The following is a 15,224-nucleotide window of genomic DNA, read 5'->3' on the forward strand; positions in this document are numbered from 1 at the left end:
AAACTGAAAAGCTTCTATAAGCAAAGGACACCATGAGTAGGATAAAATGGCACCCTATATTCTGAGATAAGTTTTTTACCAACCCTGGATCTTACAGAGGGTTAATATCCAAAGTATATAAAGAAGTGAACATTATAGGCACCAACAAACCAAATAGCCAATTTAAAATTGTGGTACAGAGCTCAACCTAAGTTTCAACAGAGGAATCTCTAAAGGCTAAGGAACACTTAAAGAAATGTTCAATGTCCTTAAGTCAGCAGAGAAATGCGAATCAAAACAACTCTGAGATTCTATCTTATACCTCTCAGAATGGCTAAAATTAAAAAAAAAAAAATACAAGTGATAACACATGCTGGCAAGGATGTAGAGCAACACAACAGTCCCCCATTGTTGGTTGTAGTCCAAACTTGTACAACCACATTGGAAATCGATTTGGGGGTTTCTCAGAAAACTGAGAATAGTTCTAAATTAAGACTCATCTATGCTATTCTTGGTCATATACCCAAAAGATGTTCCACCAAACCACAGGCACACTAGCTCAACTATGTAGCAGCTTTACCCATAATAGAAACTGGAAAACTACACTGATGTCCCTCCACTGAAGAATAGTTAAAGAAATTATGGTTCATTTATACAGAAGATTATTATTCAGATATTAAATACCAGGGCATCATGAATTTTGCAGGCAAATGGATGGAAGTAGAAAACATTGTCCTTTGTGAGGCAACCCTGGCCCAAAGGGACCTGCTTGATATGTTCTCACTTATAGCAGATATTAGTCATAAAGTACAGGATGTCCACGACACAATCCACAGATCTAAGGAAGTTAAGTTACAGGGAAGGTCCAAGGTTGGATACTTGAATCTCACTCAGAAGAGGAAATAAAATAGTCACTGGAATAGGATGAATGTATGCAACTAAGTCAAAGAGGGGATGGGGAGAGGAAGTTGGGAATCAGGTGTAAGTAGAACCTTGGAGAGTGGTCTGAAAGGGTTAATAGAAATGGGCTAGGGAAATGGTGGTGGCATCTCTAGGTTGTGCCACAGACCTGGGATAGGTGTGTCCCCAGGGTGACTATGATGGGGATTCAATTTGAGACTCCCCAGAAGCCTGAAGTGATCACCTTATGTCAGGGTAGTGATTCAGCTCCAACTCACCCAGAAAACATTTCACCCTCAACTTGTCCTGCCTACAAGAAGGGTAGTGATAAATATGGAGCTGAGATGGAGGAAATAGCCAACCAATGACTGGACCAACTTGAGTCCAGTCCCATGGGCAAGAAACAATCACTGACAATAATAATCTGCTCTGCTTGCAGACAGGAGGCAACATCTGGCATCTGACCAAGCCAGATGCAGGAATTCAAAATAAAACATAAGACAAAGCTCCAAGAGTCTTGCGGGAAAGCCTGAGGGAACCACAGGAGATAAGGAGTCCACAAGAAGACCAATAGGGTCAACTGACCTGGACTCTTGGGGACTCCCAGAGACTGAACCACCAATCAAAGCCCATACATGGGCTGGATCTAACTCCTTTACCCCAAAGATGTAGCAGACGTGCAGCTTGTTCTTCATACATGCTTGTCAACAAATGGAACATGATCTCCTTTCCAATAAATAAAATTTTGTTACAATGTAAGTCCTGTATCATTATTTAAAATAACAGCCAAATGTTACATATTCAAAGTTAGTAAGATAGGAATACTTACTATAGCAACACATGTCACATTTTTATGAGACAAAATTCAAGCTGAAAATATTAAATTGAGCATAGATTTGCTTTTATGGTATAAAGATACATGTCTTTCTGAGGCCAATGCATGGGAATATCTACAGAATTATAGATTCACAATAATACATTTCTCATGAAGTGACAGGTTGTCATATTGCAATACAATTGTGACTATATTGTTACTTCTGTCTTAAAGAGCAAGTTGCTACTGGGAATTTAAAACTTGGCAGACAAATAAAATATTGTCTTATATATATGCTCTTTTATCTTCCTACACTTAAATTTCACATGACTAGAGATGGTGGCAAATATCTTCAAAATATAAAATATGATAATATGGACAAGAATGAACAAAGTCAACTGCTGGTTACAATGTTGATAATTACAATTAGTGATAGATGATCCCAACCTCAAAGGTCAGAGAAATATGAATTTCATTTCCTCTCTTTAAAGTTGATACACATTAAAGCCTGTTGGCAACTATTTTATAAATAGCATTAAAAAGGGCATCATGAGTTTTTGCTTTTTTAATTCAGTTTTTCATTTTATTAAACGTTAGAAAAAAGAAACTCTGTACCTTAAAAATTTGCAAAGCCGTTTTGAAATGTTAGTAATAAAATTCTGAATGTTTTAGTAATATGACTACTTCTGTTCAATTTTCCAATGTATTTTACATGGTATCTGTATCAACATTTTAATTGGAAAGCTGTATATTCCCAGAGATATCCAAATTAGGGCCTGAGAATGTCAAAGAATCTGGAATGTGTTGCTCCAGTAATATTTACTAGGCTGATATGATGGCTATTTGTGTAAGTAAGTCACTTTACCTCACAATTTTTAGGATGTAAGTTCAGATCCCCAGAACCCAAACAAAAACTAGCACAGTTGCACATATCTTATAACCCAGCTGTCTTACAAAGAGATGACAGATAGAAAGAGGAGAATCCATAAAAGCTCATGAGCTAGAGAGTATGGGACATAAAGCAATGAACAAGCAAGTCCCTTGTCACAAACAAGGTGGAAGATTAAGCCAACTCTTAAAAGTTATACTCTGACCTACACACAGCTTGTGGCACTCATCCTTCTATATTAAAACAAAGGATCATATATAGAATAAAGACAAGTGGAAGTGAGAGACATAGAGTAAGATAGAGAGTGACAGAGCAGCAGAGGGAGGGAGGAAGAGAGACAGAGAGGAGGGGATCATAAACAGAGAAACAGAGAGTCAGATACAGAGAAAGAGAATAGAGTGGATATATTTTTTAAAATAAGGTTGTTCTATTCAAAGGAAAAATATAAAGAAAAGAGATGAACTGTAAAGCATGTGTTTATTGAATATGATATGTTTAAATATTGAGGAAAACCCAAAGACAAACTGACATCTAAAACTCAATACTATAAGACCAATTTTGAAAATATTATGAATCACCAGGACCTTCATGGCTCTGAAATTTTTCTGAAGTGCAGTAAATTAAGAAGCACAATCATAGAAGCATCCAAAAAGTTAAACTCTGAGACTTGGGGAATATCCATTCAGATTTGCTATTACCTGCTACATATTCTTAGGTTAGCCCATCTGTTTGGAACAGATGTCAAATCCCATCACAAAGAATAGTGAGTGCTACAGTCATCTGCAATGAGTCCAAGGGAACAAACAGCAGCCTGGCTGAACAGAGTGGATTATTGTCTTACCAAAATGTTGGAATAGGAAACAGTCAAGATTTGTCATCCGAAGGACAGTTTAGATCATGACTAATGACAGTGTCTCCATCTGCTTGGTCTGGCATGGGCCTAGTATTCAGGTAGCATATTTTTCTCCAATCTGATAAAGAGGCCCATTCTCATGTGATAGGTAAGGGGAATTATCTGGTGATTTTGTATCCCAGTTCTGGTATTTCTGGGGAATACTCCAGCTGTGTTTGACATGAAGAATCAATATTCCACATAAGCTCATTCTGTTCATGCTGAAATACTTTCATGAATCTCTTGACGGTGTAAGATGCTTTTATGAAAATTACTAATATTGACTCAGTAGAAAAAGATACAAAAGCCATTTGCTTAAGTATTTTGGCAACATGCCCATGAAGCATTTTGAAGAGTACTATTAAGACCATCCATTGTACTTTTTATTACAGTATAATTTCTTAACACACACACACACACACACGCGCGCACGCGCACACACACACACACACACATATGTTTCCTGCTGTTTGATCAAGAAAATGTGTTTATAACCACTTTACAGATGCTTGTTTAAAAATCTAAATAGAGTACCTACAGAGGATTACTCTTTGAAATATTTTGAACTTTTCTGTTAAATTACTGTATACTATAAATTCATCCTTAATGGAGATATGTTAGATATATCAAAGTAAATGGAGTTCGGAAGCATGAGGTCAGACATATGTTTACGTTGGTAAGTCTGCAAGATGAAAACATGAAGAAAACAGACACTTCAAATGTTCATGAACTGATAGTGAAATGTCATTGGATGCTCCTCTAAAAAAAAAAATAAATAATAATAATACTAAATAGCCTGGAAACTGGGCCCAAACCTATACAAGTATCAATTTCTTATGGCCTCTTAAGGTTTAAAATTCAGTTACCGAAGATGAGAAACAGAATTCACAGTATCGCATAGGAAGTGAGGGTGCAAGCATGTTTTACTATGGATTTTACAATACAGAAGCAAAGATCAATTTTGTATGCTATAAGTTATAAGTTAAGATGATTAATAGACAAAGGATGTTTCCTCAATATATGCATATTTTAGAAACAGGTTATAACTGCATATTCATGAGATTTCTAATAATTTAATAAAAAGTGTAATTTTAACTGTAGAATTATTATTTAAAATTCCCTATCATGTGAACTATTTTTATGTGTCCTATTTTCCAGACTGTAACTATGACCTGTGCTCTATACATGCTGTGTATATTCTTGCAAAATAGTTTCATAAGATTTATGCTCTAGTCAGTATAACTATTTCCCTCTCTATTTTGCAATCTTAACATACCAAGAAGTTCATTCTGTCTAAATCAGTTTTGATTTAGTCTGTTTGAAAAGTAGGTTTTATGTTAGAAGAATTCAAGGAGATGTCCTTGAACATTAAAAGCCATCCTTCTGCCTCTCAACCCTTCTAGAGATATCACTAGTCACCGTGGTACAGACAAACCAAAATGAAGAGATGGGCGTGACTTATATGGTAATTCTGAGCTTCTACTCATAAGGCAGGTAGAAAGCTCTGAGGGTTTTTGCAGTCCCAGCTGAATACGGAAGTTTTCTGTTGTGCCTTGCTTTTGCTTGCATGGCCGAAGATGTGCCTAAAATATAAACAGCAGTACAAATGTATAGTTACCAATATAAGCTCATTTAAGTTCCTTATTAAAAAAAAATAAGAGAAAAGAATTTAGAGGTTTTACATGTATTTTTCTGACATTCTGCTATACTCGTAGATCTGTACCTTGTTCAACCATAATCAAAGAAGCTTCTTGCAATAGATAGGAACAAATACAGAGATCCAGAACAAAATATTATCAGAGGCTGAGAGCCCTTGAACAGTCAGTCCTAAATGGAATAAATTCATCCGTTCTCTCACCCTGTTTAAGATGAGGCAGAGTGTAAGAATCGGAGTGGATGGAGTACACCAGGCAAATAACAAACAACAACCGCTAAATCAGCAATGGGAAAGCTCACAGGAAGTCACAAGGACTGTAGCAGCATGCATGGAGCCTGTTTGTGTCTGCAACACGTCCTTTGTACATATAGTATGGCTTCTACTTAAGTGTTTTTAGGGGACTACCGAGTACGTGAACAAGAGAGTCTCTCATTCTTCTGCCTTCTTTTGGGCTCTTTTCTTCCTACTGGGTTGTCCTGTCCAACTTTGATGTGACAGCTACATTTTATTCTACTGTATCTTATTTTGTTTCATTTTTAAGAATGAATAAATGAAAACTTAGCCACTGGGGTAAAGGTTAACAACTGAACTGCCATTTATACCTGCTGGAAGATGGAGAATCAGTTTTCTCCAAAAGAAGGGATGCTGGGTATATCAACTATTCCATGATAGGGCTCATGCTTTTTGGTTTTAATTTTTGTTGCTCCTAACTACTAATTTGTAACACCTTCACAATTACTTCTTTATACAACACATTATAGAAATTTATAATACTATTTATTTGGTTTTGTTTCATTCTCTTTTGTTTTCAGTTTGGGAGGAGATATGTGAAGGGGGAGGGGAAGAGGGAGAATGAAATTTGATTGTAACATGGGGTAAACATGATTAATATATATTATTTGAAAAAGATAAGTATTTTAGAAGAGTAACTGCAGCCGTTTCTATTCAGAGTTAAAATTTGTTAATTTTTTATTTTTAAATAATTGCCATTTAAGCAATAATCTGACTACTTTTCATTGAACCCAAGTTCTTTCCTATGTAATTCAAAGGATTTACCTTTGACCTATATGGACAGAACCTTTTGATCTATCTTGAGTGTTGTGCAGGCTGATATTAGATAGACTTGTAATCATCCTGTCTCAAATATATAAGGACAATAAATGAAAATATACATTTCAGTAAAAGGTATTTACTTTATTAGGTTAAATTATAAAAAATAGCAACTGATTAAATGTAAAAGAAAATATATTTATTCTACATGTCTGTGAATATATAGGAAAATACATTTGAATATAACTTCTAGAATAATATATTACCAACTCTATGTATTCAGTCTAAGCATGTTAATATTAAATCATCAATTATTATCTTGGTCCACTAACATGGATAAAAAATACATTTTTTAATCTTAAATCTCAAAGCACAAATAGAGAAGTAACTATTCACTTAATTTTCAGCAGTGCTCAGTTTTTATCTTTCTGTAAGTAAAGTAGTAATTAGTTATATGAAGTATAGCAAAGTAGTTGTATGAAGACTACAAAAAGCAATAAGATAGTGCATATACTAAAGCATTTTCAGAGAATAAATGTAAAATTTAATAGATGCTCAGAACCTTTGGAAATTGTGCTACTGAGTAAATATTGTTTCATATCTTTAAAAAACATCACATGGGTATCTTGTGAATCTAAAAAAACTTACACTATTACACATAATTATTTGGTAAAAGTATGTGTGTTTGATTGAGCATAAGATGGGCCATATTTTGACAAATGAGTTATTGAGGATTATTAATTCTAACACAGCAAAAACTAATATTTAATTATATTGAAAAATAATGTAGTGTTTGATTGTAAATTTTTCCATGAGTTATTCAGTTTTGTTTGGGGGTGACAAAATAATTGCATATTTAGATGTGGAAACAGAATTATAGAATGAGAAACACATAAAACACACAGAATTATTTTAAATCACCTAATGTATCAACTATAATTGATATTTTTAAGGCTCAATTTAATGGCTCACTACAATGTTTTAAACCGAAAGGGGCTGTTAGCATGTATGGATTTTCTCTCAATGCCTTTGTTTCATACTCAGAGTCCATAAAATATGAGGAGCAAATCTGAAGTTTTCCTTCATACTCCTGTGATGGAATATGAAATTCTATTAAATCTTTAGAAATAATCACAAAATGGTACTAATTACTTAACAAGATTTTTCTTAAAATAAACATGTGTTGCAGGAAATAATAAAAAATGATCACCCCCTCAAGCTCTCCTGCCCCGCCAGACCACAATCTTTTGTAGTGGCTCCAGATGTTGTGTCAGGCTCTTGCTATTTTCTCCTAGCTAGTAAGATCATCTCACCTACATGCAATGCCCCGCACCCCACAGTCAGTCATCTAGAGCCTAGTTACCCGGTAGAAACATTACTCTTAAGGCTTAATTATCCAATCAGGTTTATATATCAATAAGATCACAATTTACAAGATGCCAATACAATAATTTCAGAGCCAAATAATAAAGATAATGCTTTAACCCAATTATTCTAACCTTGTGAAAAACCTTAGCTACCTATGGTTGTTTAAAACCACACAGGGTCTGGATCGTCATCTTCACCTGACTCCATGATGATTTCTCCAGCTTCTTTTCTGACCTCCAACCACCTCACTCCTAAACTTCTAGCTCTGCTTCCCTATTCGTGTCCAATCACAGAACTGTCACTGGCCTAATGTGATTGGACAGAAAAAATGCTGCAACAAACATACATATGAAAAATATTTCCTAAACCACCAACCAAAGAAGACACATGGAGGGACCCATAAATCCAGCTGCGTATATAGCAGAGGATGGCCTTATCTGGCATCAAAGAGAAGGGAGGTCCTTGGTCCTGTGAAGGTTTAAGGCCCCAGTGTAGCGGAATGCTAGAGCAGTGGGGAGAAAGGGGACATGTGGGTGAGGGAGCATCCTCCTGGCAGCAGAGGGAGGGAAGGGGGGTTTTCAGACAGGAAACTGGGAAGGGGGATAGCATTTGAAATGTAAATAAACAAAATAACCAATAAAAATGTTTTTTAAAAAAAAGAAAAATAGTTCATTTTCCTAGGTCATTAATATGTAAAAGAGATTTCTCTTTCCTTCCCATATGTCAAGTCAAAAGCAGTAAAGAAAACTATGTCATATATAGTATCAGCTTAGAAAACAATATTATACAATTGATATTACTAGTTATGTGACCCTAAAACTTCTGATAATCAGTCAAAAGTCTATCTTTAGGATAGTTGACTTTGGTGTTCAGAGGAAAACAAGAAAAAAAAAAACAGAAAAGAAAATTCCCACAGGTTTTTGAGATTTAGATGATCATAGGCAGAAGGATTGCTATTCAGTAAATACTCTGGATCTGTATTTTTTTTTTCATACCCTGCATTCAGTCCCCAGCATATATACAGTCATCCAACTTTCTGGGACTCCACTTTGAGGGAATTTGACATGCTCTTTTGACCTCTATGTGTACAAGATACACACACACTCACATACACACACACACACACACACACACACACACACACACACACCACTCAGGCAAAATATTCATATACTTTAAGTAGAATAAATCTTAAAAGTATTCCATCATTATTTCCATTTTCCATTTTCTTCATGTTTACTTCAAAGATTTTATTGCTTTAATCTACATTTACCTCTTTATAAATCTGAAATTGTTAGATTATTTATAAACATTATGGGTCAGATATTATAATTCACTCTTTAAATATATATGAACAAAATATATCTATCTGAAAATTTGTTCATTGACAAGTAAAGTTTAGAGACTATACATAGGTATGACAATATGGTGTACACTATAGACATATACAGTCACATTTTGTTTCCCCTTTAAAGAAATATCCACTAGGATCAGCACATTCGCTATACATGTGCAACATACACTTTCTCCAGAATGCAACTATAGACTTAGAAAGATGTTCCACTTCATGTTTTGACTATATAGTTGAAGTGGCTAGAAATGTTACCCATATGCCATTGTGAGGACAAATTAGATGGCTTGGATTTTTATTGAAAGAGACATCATCTCAGAGTGCCTGAATAACCTGATGTCATTCCTCATCTATGGCATTGCCCTGGAATTAGTGTTCAATGTCAACGTGGCACAACTAAGTTAATACTAGGGAAGAAGGATTCTCAACTGAATCACCTCAATGTAATTGTCTTGCGACCCTACCTAGGAAAGGCAGTCTGAACTGATTATTGATGTGGGAGGGCACATAGCCCACTGTGGGAAGAACTATTTTTAGGCAGGTGGATCTGGGATGTATAAGAAAGCTAACTGAGCATGAAACCACGAGACCTTACGTCCTTGGTCTCTACATCAGTTCCTGCTTGAGTTTCTGCTCTGACATCTGAATAATGGACTGTGACCTGAAAGTGTGAGCCAAGTAAACCATTTCCTCCACAAGTTCCTCTTGCTCAGAGAGTTTTATAACAACAGAAAGAAAAGTAAAACATAGAGAGATATTTTTCCCCTTGACCATTTTGAAGTTAATAGAAGCTTGATTTTCTTATACAAAATTATGAAACTTCAGAGACTATGGTATTGCCCAGAACATTGATTAAGACTTACCAGGTGAACCCTGGCACATTTTATAGAAACTATAGGATGAAAATTTGTGCCATTTTAACTTGATCACTTGTTATACCATATCTTATATTACACATGTAATATGTTCAGATATTATTCATAATTCTCAATCTTTATCTTAACTATACTACACTAATTGACATATATAACTCCCATGTAAACCTATTTCACTGCACATATCTCTGCATCTTGTGAATTATTAGATTCTGAAAATCAACTTTTAAGTTCCATCATTTCTTTTTTTTTTATTAGATATTTTCTTTATTCCATGTCATATGATATCTCCTTTCCTGGTTTCCCCTCTGGAAAAAAAAAGAAAGAAAAAGAAAAGAAAAAAAGAAAAACACCCTGTTCCCTCCCCCCTTCCCTGCTCAACAACCTACCATCTTTTGTTTCTATCTTCTGAGATCTTTGACTTCCTTCTTCAGAGACTTGAAGTCCTTCTTCAGAGACTTGAAGTTCTTGTCATACATATCTTTTATTTGCTTAGTGAGAGTCATACCAAAGGTATTTTTTATTATTTGTGACTATTGTGAAGGGTGTTGTTTCCATAATTTCTTTCTCAGGCTGTTTATCCTTTTTGTAGAGGAAGGCCACAGATTTGCTTGAGTTAACTTTATATCCAGCTACTTTGCTGAAGCTGTTTATTAGGTTTAGGAGTTCTTGGGTGGAATTTTTGGGGTCACTTATGTATACTATCATATCATCAGCAAATAGTGATAATTTGACTTCTTCTTTTCCAGTTTGTATTCCGTTGATCTCCTTTTGTTGTCTAATTGCTCTGGCTAGGACTTCAAGAACAATATTGAATAGGTAAGGAGAGAGTGGGCAGCCTTGTCTAATTCCCGATTTTAGTGGGATTGCTTCAGGTTTCTCTCCATTTAGTTTGATGTTGGCTACTGGTTTGCTGTATATTGCTTTTACTATGTTTAGGTATGGGCCTTGAATTCCTGATCTTTTTAAGACTTTTATCATGAAGGGGTGTTGGATTTTGTCAAATGTGTTCTCATCATCTAATGAGATGATCTTATGTTTTATTTTCTTTATTACATTCATGGATTTCTATATATTGAATGATCCCTGCTTCCCTGGGATGAAACCTACTTGATCATGATGGATGATCATTTTGATGTGTTCTTGGATTCACTTTGCAAAAAATTTATTGAGTATTTTTGCATCGATATTCATAAGAGAAATTGGTCTGAAGTTTTCTTTCTTTGTTAGGTCTTTGCAGAGAGTGGGGTGTTGAAATCTCCCACTATTATTGTGTGTGGTGCAATGTGTGCTTTGAGTTTTAGTAAAGTTTCTTTTATGAATATTGATGCCCTTGCATTTGGAGCATAGAGGTTCAGAATTGAGAGTTCATCTTGATAGATCTTACCTTTGATAAATATGAAGTGTCCCTCCTTATCTTTTTTTTTTAAAATATGGAACACTTCACAAATTTGCGTGTCATCCTCGCGCAGGGGCCATGCTAATCTTCTCTATATCGTTCCAATTTTAGTATATGTGCTGCTGAAGCGAGCACCCTCCTTATCTTTTTTGATCACTTTAGGGCAAAAGTCAAATTTTTTTTTTTTTTTTTTTGATATTGGAATGGCTACTCCAGCTTTTTTCTTGGGACCATTGGCTTGGAAAATTGTTTTCCAGCCTTTTATTCGGAGGGAGTGTCTGTCTTTGTCACTGAGGTGGGTTTCCTGTATGCAACAAAATGTTGGGTCCTATTTACGTACCAAGTCTGATAGCCTATGTCTTTTTATTGGGGAACTGAACCCATTGATATCAATAGATATTAAGGAAAAGTAATTGTTGTTTCCTGTTACTTTTGTTGTTAGAGTTGGAATTCGTTCATGTGGCTATCTTCTTTTAGTTTTGTGGGAAAATTACTTGCTTTTTTCTAGGATATAGTTTCCCTCCTTGTGTTGGAGTTTTCCATTTACTATCCTTTGAAGGGCTGGATTTGTGGAAAAATATTGTGTAAATTTGGTTTTGTCTTGAAATACTTTGGTTTCTCCATCTATGTTGATTGAGAGTTTTGCTGGGTATAATAGCATGGGCTGGCATTTGTGTTCTCTTATGGTCTGTATGACATTAGCCCAGGATCTTCTGGCTTTCATAGTCTCTGGCGAGAAGTCTAGTGTAATTCTGATAGATCTGCCTTTATATGCTACTTGACTTTTTTCCTTCAGTGCTTTTAATATTCTTTCTTTGTTTTGCACATTTGGTGTTTTGTCTATCATGTGGGGGGGGATTTCTTTTCTGGTCCAACGTATTTGGAGTTCTTTAGGCTTTTTGAATGTTCACGGGCAACTCTTTTTTTGGATAAGGGAAGTTTTCTATAGCTTTGTTGAAAACATTTACTGGTCCTTTAAGTTGGAAGTCTTCACTCTCTTTTATAAGTATTATTCTTAGTTTTGGTCTTCTCATTGTGTCCTGGATTTCCTGGATGTTTTGAGTTAGGAGCTTTTTCATTTTGTGTTTTCTTTGACTACTGTGTCAATGTTTTCTATGGTATATTCTGCACCTGAGATTCTCTCTTCTATCTTTTGTATTCTGTTGGTAATGCTTGAAACTATGATTCCTGACTTCTTTCCTAGGTTTCCTATCTCTACAGTTCTTTCTTTGTGATTTCTTAATTGTTTCTACTTCCATATTTATGTCCTGAATGGTTTTGGTTAATTCCTTCACCTGTTTGTTTGTGTTTTCTTGTAATTCTTTAAGGGATTTTTGTGTTTCCTCTTTAATGGCTTGTACCTGTTTACCTGTACTCTCCTGTATTTCCTTTAAGGGAGTTATTTATGTCCTTCTTAAATTCATCCATCACTATCATGAGATATGATTTTAGAACCAAATCTTGCTTTTCCAGTGTTTTGGAGTATCCAGGACTTGCTGTGGTAGGAGTACTAGGTTCTGATGATGCCAAGTAGTCTTGGTTTCTGTTGGTAAGATTCTTGCATTTGTCTTTTGCCATGTTCTTGCTGTCTCTTGCAGGAGTTTGTTCCTCCTGTTGATCTGTAAGCCTGTGTCAGCACTCCTGGGAAATCAGCTTTCCTCAGGTAAGACCTGTGCGCAGAGGACTGTGGATCAGCCATCCCTCCTTTGTCCTGGGGTCAGAGCACACCCTGGAGATATGCTCTCCAATTGTGGGAAAGTTGCAGAGAGGTTTGTGGATCTGCTGTCCCTCCTAGTTGTAGTGGGAAGTAGAAAAGACCCTTTCTTAGCTTCCCTGCCACTTCTGTCCAATTCCATCATATCTTCATGAGGAAAATACTAGGATAATATTTGTGTTGCTAACTTGTTCTGTTCTTTCTTGGTCTTCAGTTTCCATGATAAGGTAAATGTCCTTGTTTCATCAGACAAATTTATATCATAAGTCTGGTTTGAAGCCTTTCTCTGATAGGGTTCTTGACACATACCAGTATGTTGGGCAGGTTCTAACCACTAGAAAAACATGAGCATCCTCATTGTCACTTTCAGCAAACAGAGCAAGTAAATGGAAGTTCTACTACACCATTTTTCTTGATCTCAGTGATAACTAAGTATCATCTATCTTTTCTTCCGGAAGTAGATGAAATTTGTAAATTCTTTACTTCCATGGAGAGAATTATTGACAATGTGCAGACATTGGTGAAGCTGGTGAGGAGATTGCTTCTGATACTTCTACTTACAGTTAACAAATCTCCATAACACTAAAGATCAACATAGATTTTCCTTACACATATATAAAGTTCTTGTGTCTCTCTCCACAGAGCAGTTTAGGATCTCACTTTTATAGTCTCATTTAAATTTAATTTCTCTGTAGTGACATTTATCCAAATGCTCCCCATTAGGATTACAACATGTGGATTCTGGAGCCATAACACAATTTTTTTCTTTTAAGATTTGGCTATTACTATTCTATAAACTGTTCTCTGAACCACTGACTTGTCACTGTACTTCTAAGTTCACCATAATGCATCATCATTCACATCACTCTATTCTTTCCAGTTCTGACCCTATTTATCAGATCAACCATTAGAGTTTGTGTAACTTCCTTAGTATTCTACATGGCTTCTCTGTCTAAATTTGACTTTATCTTCACATACAAATGTGCACATAAACAACTATGCATTTCATTAATGGAATTAAGTCAGTGAGCTTAAAATGGTATGCATATCAATATGCTCATGTAAAGCAGTGATTTCCTAGGGTAAAACTAAATTATGCCAGCATCTCATTTACGTGCTCCCTCCTCTTTGGAAAAGGATGTCAAGGTTGTTTCAAAGTCCTTTGAAATAAATAAAGATTGCAAATTCGAGAGCAGCATAGTCTATGGAAAGAGCTCCAAGCTGGTAATATTTATGGAAAAAGGATCCCGTCTTCACAACCAAAAAAAAAAAAAAAAAAAAAAAAAAAAAAACAGTAACAACAACAAAACACACAATTTATAGAGATATAATTGGAAGATTATATAGAAACATCTTTTAAAATTAAGGTTTATTTGCTATGGGAAAGACAAAGAGAGCAATCCTTAAATATGCCCCACCGTTATCTGCCCTTTGAAAGTAGTAGTAATGTTTGGGTTTGGCTCTAGAATAAAATGGTTTCCTTGTACTGTGATTTAATTGATTTTTAAAAGGTACAATGGTGATATATATGTATATAACCAGATTTCTTTTGTCTAGTAAAATATTTCACTTTATAGACTAAGAAAAATGTAAGTAAGTCACTTGCATTTACTTTGCTAAATGTATTAAGAGAGAAATGAAAGGTAACTTAACAGGAAGCTTAGATAGGTGAGAAGGCAATGACTTGATACATAGATACAAAAAAACATCCATTTAGATTACTTAATCAGCTATAAATATAAAACTGTAATAACTGCAAAGAAAATGTTAATAACGTTCACCAATCATTGAAAAGTAGCTACTTCAAAACTGTATTTCTAATATCCCTTCATCAAAATGTAAAACTTTAACAAGCAACTGCCATAGGTAAGATTTAGGTAAGGAGTTCATAATTGTATACATTATAAAAACAAGTACTAAAAGAACTTTGGGTAAGTAAAATCTTATTAAGTCAGCTATATTAAGTCATTTTTATAAACAGTGGAAAAAAGTAAATGAATAATTAGATATGTTTTGTGGCCTTATTAATGCCATTCCCTGTAAAAGTAAAGATAGCAAGCCATTTGTAGTATTCCTGTATATCCATTTATAAACCATGTATAGAAAAACAACTGTATTTGTAGAACCGTCTCTGAAAAATATAGGAACGCATAGCTTTCATCTTTACTTACAGAATACACTATGATGAGATATCTTATATACAGCTTTTGTTTTACGTTCCTGCCAAACCTGAAAAGGCAAAATTCAACACCAGCAAGTTTGATGTGTGGTCGAAGTTCAGCATCAGAAAGGATACCATCTGGGTAAATCAGATCAGTTAAATAAATGTGATTTAA

General features: G+C 35.1%; 1 non-coding gene across 1 annotated transcript; it reads right to left on the minus strand.

The window, feature by feature from the left end:
• Positions 1-11,202: 11,202 nt before the first annotated feature.
• Positions 11,203-11,309, minus strand: LOC116095169. The gene has a single exon (XR_004120491.1). It is a non-coding gene; the product is annotated as a U6 spliceosomal RNA (small nuclear RNA).
• Between the last annotated feature and the right edge of the window lie 3,915 nt (positions 11,310-15,224).

This window comes from Mastomys coucha, unplaced genomic scaffold, assembly GCF_008632895.1.
Source record: "Mastomys coucha isolate ucsf_1 unplaced genomic scaffold, UCSF_Mcou_1 pScaffold17, whole genome shotgun sequence".
Taxonomy (NCBI): domain Eukaryota; kingdom Metazoa; phylum Chordata; class Mammalia; order Rodentia; family Muridae; genus Mastomys; species Mastomys coucha.